The 8,093-nt window shown below is 42.0% G+C and overlaps 1 protein-coding gene across 3 annotated transcripts in view; it reads right to left on the reverse strand.

Moving 5' to 3' along the window:
- The window catches only part of LOC106876505 (uncharacterized), a 94,277-nt gene that overhangs the window by 12,245 nt on the left and 73,939 nt on the right, over window positions 1–8,093 (reverse strand). The window contains exon 2 of one of the 3 annotated variants that reach the window (XM_014925072.2): window positions 250–418. The exons of the other annotated variants lie outside the window; for them this stretch is intronic. The gene's annotated coding sequence lies outside the window, so the exon portion shown is untranslated. The remainder of the gene's footprint in view (window positions 1–249; window positions 419–8,093) is intronic. 3 annotated transcript variants of the gene reach the window in all.

Below are 8,093 nucleotides of genomic sequence, written 5' to 3' on the forward strand. Positions count from 1 at the left end.
GAGAGAGAGAGAGAGAGAGAGAGAGAGAGAGAGAGAGAGAGAGAGAGAGAGAGAGAGAGAAGAAATTAGAAATAAAATAACACTACGACGATGACTATTGATAAATGCGAAACAGAAACCACCAAAATAACAAAAAAGGTAATTAACGTAAAGTACACCGACAAAAACAATTCACCAATCCTGAAAGGATTCCGACGTGGCCAGCTTTTAAAAAGAAATGCTTACTGCTAGAAAAAGTAAAAGATTTACCTCTCAAAAAGAACTGCCAGAATAAAAATACCGGGCATTTCGCCGGGTGTGGACGTCGGGATGGATGGTATCTTGCGTGGTAGAGGATCCAGAGTCACTTTTAGAGGTGAAACGGAGCAGCAGGGAAAACTGGCTCGAGACAACCATTGAAATCCTGCTTCATGTGAAGCTGGAAAACAGAAAAAATTCCGGACCGTATACAGTTGCCTAACGGGGTCGACATGCGTGTTATAGTAGAAGGCAGAACGCCTAAGCACGATATTTGTGAGGCCACAAGTCACCTCAGAGCCTTCTGACCCCCAAAAGACAGGAGGCACGAGGCTACTCCCACCACCCAAACAAAACCCTCAACAACAGCAACAACTAAGACATTATGTCACACATGCAGCCTCATTTTCAAATGAAGCACAAAGACAAAAGAGATAACCACCCAGGGTGTCTCCCAAGTCAGCACTCCGTCCCTTCCTTTCTCAAGCATACATTCACACAGCGACGCTCAAACAAATAGAAACACACACCACAAGATTGATTCCACAGACACTGGTGCCTCCACATCCCGTAGCGAAGATGAGGAGGAACCACAAAAAGCCACCTCCCCAAAAACAACACAAAAGAAAAGTACCTCGTCTCACACTAACAATAGAAAGCTCCAGTGCAAAGGCAACAGAAATATCTAAAACAACACCAGCTCGACACATTAACACTATCGCAACCCTACCTCACCCGAAAAAGAAAGCGCGCGCACACACACACAAAAACACACACACCAGTCAACCACAGAAACTCAGTTTCTTGCTGGTGAGGAGAGCTAACAAAAATTTGATGGACGTCATAGCCGGAGATAAGAAAATTGAGAGAGGAGGTGCAATACACGACACCAGCACCCTTAGGGTTTCGGAAAGTTCGATGCTAGTACGGATGCCACTGAGACTTATACAGACATTAGGGAAGCTTTCCGCAACGACGTGAGAAATCCGAATGTCAAGGCTGCTAAGAAACTTTTGCAGGGTTTCTCAGAGGAACTACAAGATCCGGAGCCCAGGTCACTGGGCCGCCAACAGCATCGGGAGGAGAAACTCCAATCAGATCCAGCGGTCAGATCAGCCGGCCGCCAACATCCCCGCGAGGATAAGCTTGCTCCTTTTCTTTCTCACAACTCTTTCTGACCGGCATGGGATTGATTAGAGTGGCCTGGAGTCGCCCTGGAAGCAGGGGCGCCTGCTCAACGATCTCAGGTCACTATCTATGGATGTGACACTCGTCAGTGAAACTGGGATTTCCGATACACGCGATCTGGCCCCCATTTTCAACAAAATTTTGAGATCTACGCATCAATTAGTTGGCCTGGAATGAGGAGCGGGGTGGCAGTGCTGTTTAGGAAAGGTCTGGATCTCGAGGTACGGACGATCTTCCTAGACCCGGAAGCTATGTTGGTGATCCTAAATGTGATTAACAGCGAAGGTGGTGCTTTCAGACTAGTCACTGTGTACTCCCTAAATGGGGCGGAGCGGCCAGATTTCTTCAGGCGTTTGGAGGTTTTCTTAGGAACATTTCACTCTTTAGTTCTAGTGGGAGATTGGAACACCATTCTGGATGCATGCCTGGATAAGATGGCGCTAGCCGATAGGAGAGGATGTACAAAAGCCTCACAAACCTGCTAAGTCGTTTCCATTTGGCTGACAGATACTGACTTGATTTCTCGAATGCGCCGATGTGGACATGAGAAAACAGCATCGGATCTTCCAAATTGTATTTACATAAGATATTCTGTAGGCCAGTAGATAGAAGTCGCATAAGATATCCACAGTTCAAAGTCGTCGGCTACACAGACCACAAATTTGTGATCTGCACAGTCGACCTAGAGAAGATCCATAGGCAGGACCTCAGGTACTGGAAGCTGAACGCGTCTATTCCAGCACGTCAAGCATTCAGAAACTAGGTTAGGAAGTTAGTCCAACAGAAGTTGGCGGGCGTAAGCGTCAACAAGCGGTGGTGGATAGCCCTGAAAAGGGCTATAAGAGTAGAAGCAGTAGGATTTAGTAAGGAAATAACCTTAGAGGAATCTAAGATAAAGAGTGAGCTGGTTAAGAAGCTAGAAGAGGCGCTTAGGAGAGGCATTGTGACTGACATGCTGGAGGCGAGATTGGCTCTTGATCAATTCTTCAATGCTAAGCTCGCAGGTTGCGTTGTCAGAGCTAGGGTGCGTGCTCTAAGGCATAAAGGGACGAAAGCCGTTCGATGGGATCGGGTGGCGGAGGTGCAACGTGGCAACAAACCCACAATTCGATCTTTGACAGGCCGGGACGAGCGTATGCTACGCGAATCCATGCGGATGTGTACGGAGTTTCAGTGGTACTCCGTCGAACTGTTCGGAGAGCGCGGTGTGTGGGGGGATGGAGGTTGATTTCACCTCCCATCTCGACGAAATACCACGCCTTTCGGTCAGGGATGCGGAGTTCTGCGAACTGCCGATAACAGCCGAAGATAGGTTTTGAAACGAAAGAACTTAAGGATAAGCGTTTTCTTCAAACTTTCATTTCATATTACAAAAAATATTCAGATAGTGGATATTTCTAAAGAAAACCAAGCTGATGATCGGAAACGAGTACTGGAAATCGGAGACGTGTATTGAATCCTATAATTTATCGCTACTGGTGAATCAACACACACACACACACACACACACACACACACACACACACACACACACACACACACACACACACACACACACACACACACAAGCGTACATCAATTTCGACGTATGAGGATTCGACAGCCTATACTTTGTCAGTCATAATGCTTATGTCGAAAGTGACACTTGAGCCCCGTCAATGATTTTCAAAGAGGCCTGCAAGATGCTGCAAGTATGAGGATTACGGGTTAATGCAGGCGGTATATTCGCAACCGTTTTTCTCCCGTTTAAAACAAAGTCTCTTATACGATTTTGGCACAACGATCTCCTTTTTGTTCGCTCCAAGGCTGTTGTGAGCTATATTGACTGCTGAAAGGTTACTCATCAGCTTATCCTTATATCTGAACCACGGTCGACCAACATTTCTGTGTCCACTATCAAGCTGGCTGTACATGGGGACTTTGGGTATTTTTCTTTCGTCCTTCATTCTGACGACATGGTCAGCCCAGCGTAACTGCGACTGCATAATGAAGCACTGCGATTCCACCAAACTTACACTTACTTGCTACATAGGTCGACGTTAGACACTTTGGTCTTTTAGTGAATAACTACAGACTATCTTGAAACAGCCTTTGTGGAAGACGTCAAGTTGGTTTCGAGCTGTAGTATGAATGGCAGCTTTATATACCTGTTCACACACAGATGTGGCAACAATATGTACAGATATGGCAACAATATGCAGATATGGCAACAATAGGTGCCTTTTGCATTAGGTATTCAGAGATCTTACACTCTATGCTGACACATGTCTTCATTCTATCAGGGAACTTTTCATTGATTGATTTGCCTTTTTGGGCATATTAAGGAATGAGATGCAAGATGGTTGTGGTACAGACCGTTGGTTAGCCTTAAGCATAAGCTTGTATAGGTAACGCAAAGTAGATGATAATCGATCGATAAAGTTTAATATTCAATGTATCCAATTTACTCTGTCCCATATCGAAATAGACAGAAATTCCGATAAGATGACCATCACTATGCAACTCCAGTACATAGCAACAAAAGTTTGTTAATTATGCGATAAGTCTGCAGATGACGGGAATGGAGTAGGTAGTTACGTACTACGCATATTTCGAAAGACTCACCGAACGAATATTACATACATTTAAAGTGCTACATAGATGTTCAGTGTTCCTTCTCTTCGAATATTTTTCTACAAGTCCATTGTCGTAATGAATTTGCCAAGAGAGACCGGAAAAATAATTCTCACATTTCAGCGGTCGAAAGTGGGGATGGATGTAGGAATTGGTTACGCAAACAATAGCTTGCCTTCCCTAAAAACTCCTGTGAAGTAGAAAGCGATGTGGTTTTAAGACGGTCATATCTTTATCTGTATAAATGGAGTTTATAGTGTGGTTTTAGGAGAGTTCATAGATGATTAATATCATTATGATAATAAAATGGAAAAGACGCGATGTGAGTATTTTTTCTGTTTCAGTCATTCGACTGCAGCCATGCTGGAGCACCATCTTTAATCGAGCAAATCGACCCCAGGACTTATTCTTTGTAAGCCTAGTACTTATTCTATCGGTCTCTCTTGCCGAACAGCTATATGACAGGGACGTAAACACACCAGCGTCGGTTGTCAAGCGATGTTGGGGGGACAAACACAGACACACAAACATATACATACATACATTCATACATACATTAATATATATATATATATATATATATATATATATCTGTAAACAATATGTGACAATTATTCGGTAGCCATGATAAAACTCCGAGTTTCGGATGCCGGGGCGGAAACCCACGCCGCTATCTTTTCAGTTACCTGGCCATCGAAAAAATGCTATGAAAATGACTGTTAAACAAAGGGAAATTACTGTGTGATTGACCGTTATTAAGACAAAAGAGCTATTAGAATGACCGCTAAGTGAGGGGAGGGAGTAAAGGTAAGAGAGTAAAAATGCACCAGTCCATACATACATGTGCGCCCGCACACCCACGTATATGCGCCTATATGTATATACTCATCCACCCTCACTTGAAACACACACATGCTCACCCACACATTCGCCAAAAAATATATACATACCCGCATACACGCTCACACACACACGCGCGCAACACGCTTGCACACATACACACAGGCGCAAAAAAAGTATTTTGTAGTAGGAGAGGTTGGGAAGGTGAAAAGAGGAGTAAAGCGTAGTATTGGAAAGAAACAGAGGACGCTAAGCTAAAAGAAGTTAGTATAGGGGTGGGTCAAGGCACATGTGAACGTGATAGGTGGAATGAAGGAGGACTGACAGGAGGAATGAACAGGTAGAAGACAGTGACAATTGAGAAATTAGCAATTAGCAATGGAGAAACGAAAAGCTAAAAATGTAAAATGAAAAAAATGATGAGAAACTGAGGCATTGTGAAAGGGTGGGGTTTTGATAGATTACATGAACTGTGAGGAGACCCTAGGAAATCTTCGTTTAAAATTCCAGAAGGTTTTTTCAGAAAATTTCAAACTTTTTGACGTCGTTCCTTATCTTGTTCTCTATTTGTTCCCCATAGTATGGAAGGTTGACATTATATCCATTTACTACCTCTTCGTTTCTCTCTTTGTCTATTTTCCTCTTTCCTTCTGTCGTTGTTGAACGTCAAGTTATAACGGACCAACGGACAGCATCCGGCTATATTTTGAAACCCACTTGATATATGAGATAACCTATACTTGCGGGGAAACACATATATGATCGACTAAACGACAGTGAAGGAAGACTTTTACAAAGCCACCACACCCAGCGCCGTATTCCAACACAACCATCGCTATGATGGGGATTTCCCCACCCGTATACTGGCAAAGGTATCGGATACGATCAACTTCTGAATAAAGGAGGTACATTTCATCAGAAAGAGGGTGCCCAGCCTCAATCTCCGGAATGAACTTGACGGCTGGAAATGTATTTACTGCCCCCAGAATGTGAATGTCTGATGAAGGATTACTCAAATCTGCGTGATTTTGATGCTTAAATACCTACATAACTTTTTAAGGCAATTTTTATGCTGATTTCAGATGTTATTAGTTTTTTTTCCATCACGTGTAGTTTTTCTGTAATAAAGTTTTTTTTCCCTGTATTATGGCATCAGAGAATAAGATGACAGTGATTATCTGATTTATTTTGCTCGACAAAATAGATTGCTATAAATCAATGCTGACCTTATATTAGTAAAAGTAAAATAGCAGCCAATGTAAAGTTTATCAAACAGTTGTTGGTAACTCTGACAGACAACGTGACCTTGGAAAACTGTGTACGCGATAGCTAACTGATGCTTTAATGTTGTTTTAATAGTTCCAGAGGTCAGTCGTATGTGATATTTACTTATAAACTCCATTTAAAATGAATACATATAGACGTAAGTGCGTAAACAATCCAGACATATTCTGTTACATTTATGGCAGATATGTTGTCATTAAGCAGAGACAAAATATAATAGATCTTGTATAAAATCTATACTTGGGCTCCACACAAAGTATGTCATATTTGTGTGGAAAGGCTGGTAAGAAAAAAGAAATGCCCTTTGAAATACCAATGGTGTGGCGACAGCTGAGTAACCACGCTGACACTACTCGTAAATGCATACATACATACATGCATGCATGCATACATACATATGAAAATATCAATGTTGCCAGGCGCTTACCATATTGTACCATCTGGAGAAAAACGTTAGCAGGAAAACAATCTGAGCGACGATGGTCTAGGATTCCCTCTGTGCATCGACGAGAACAGTCTGAGTGGACTCTCCCAGATGAATTTCGAATCGAACTCTTTGACATGGAAGTGCTACAGGTGGATGGGTGGGTGGGGCATTGCCTGTTCGAGAAAGCTCTTCAAGCATGAATGTGCCGACAGCCGAACCTGCTCGAGATGCATGCAGGGGGACAAAACCATCTTGTATACAATCATTCAGTGTCCGTGCATTAGTGATTTGTGGGTTTGTGTTGAGTAATTGCTGTCTCGTGTAAGACGAATCAAGCTGTTCGACCACCTTCCTTTAGCTGAGAGGGAAGGCAGATCTTTCTCTGCTTAGTGGCTGAGACAAAAGAGAATGTGTGGTGGCCAAGCTCTCATCAGAAGGTGCTGCTTTCTAGTGGGTTCCTCAAAAGATGAACGAGAGTGACAAGACAGGTGAAACTGAATGGATCTACCCTGAGTGTGCTTTTCTAAGTTGGAGGAAACAAACTGGAAGATGACACTTCATACGCCTTGGAGATGGCAGAATAATCCGGGTCTTTTGCGTGGACTTTATCCCAAATTACTCTAAGCGGACTGCTCCGCTATTGAGAATTTTATTTATTTATTTATGTATGTATGTATGTATTTCTCTTCTATTTATATATCCTTCATTATATGTTGCAGAGTTTTCCTTTGATGGGTGTAAACCCCGACCCATTTCCAGATATAACAATTATAGATAAGGAAAAGCGAAGTTGCTTACTTATCGACCCATCATGCCCGTTTGATTCCAGGATCGTAAAGAAAGAAGAAGAAAAACAAAGGAAATATAAGTCTTGAAATTTTGAAATAAGAAGAATTTGGAGCATGCGAATAGTAAAGGTCGTACCTATAATTGGTGCGTTGGGAACAGTAACCTAAGATATAGACAAACGGCTGAAGGAGATTGGAAATGAAGGCCCAATAGAGCTCCAACAGAAAGCAAGGATTACCAGGAGGGTTATAAGCACTTGAAATACTGCTGAAAACTTGTGGATACCTAAGGTTACAGACAGCAACCCGCTACCTACATAAATCCTACTAGGAATAAAACTGAACCTGAGCCAAACCAAAATAATAATAATGATAATAATAATAACAACAACAACAACAACAACAACAACAACAACAACAACAACAACAACAACAATAATAATAATAATAATAATAATAATAATAATAATAATAATAATAATAGGCAGCCACTGCAGCCACAAAAGAAGCAGGATACTCACTCAAACCCATCCGAACAGGAGTTCTACCACCCAAACAGACCTTGTGGATAAATAATATCCAGAACAAAATTAAAATATAGAGAAAAGATTTATCGATTCTCAACGAAATTAGTAGACAATCAACACAACTAAGTAACAAGAAGAAAGCAAAAAATACTGTACAAATACAGCATTACAGAAAAAGATTTACCTGAG

The sequence above is a fragment of the Octopus bimaculoides genome, chromosome 13, assembly GCF_001194135.2.
Source record: "Octopus bimaculoides isolate UCB-OBI-ISO-001 chromosome 13, ASM119413v2, whole genome shotgun sequence".
NCBI lineage: Eukaryota > Metazoa > Mollusca > Cephalopoda > Octopoda > Octopodidae > Octopus > Octopus bimaculoides.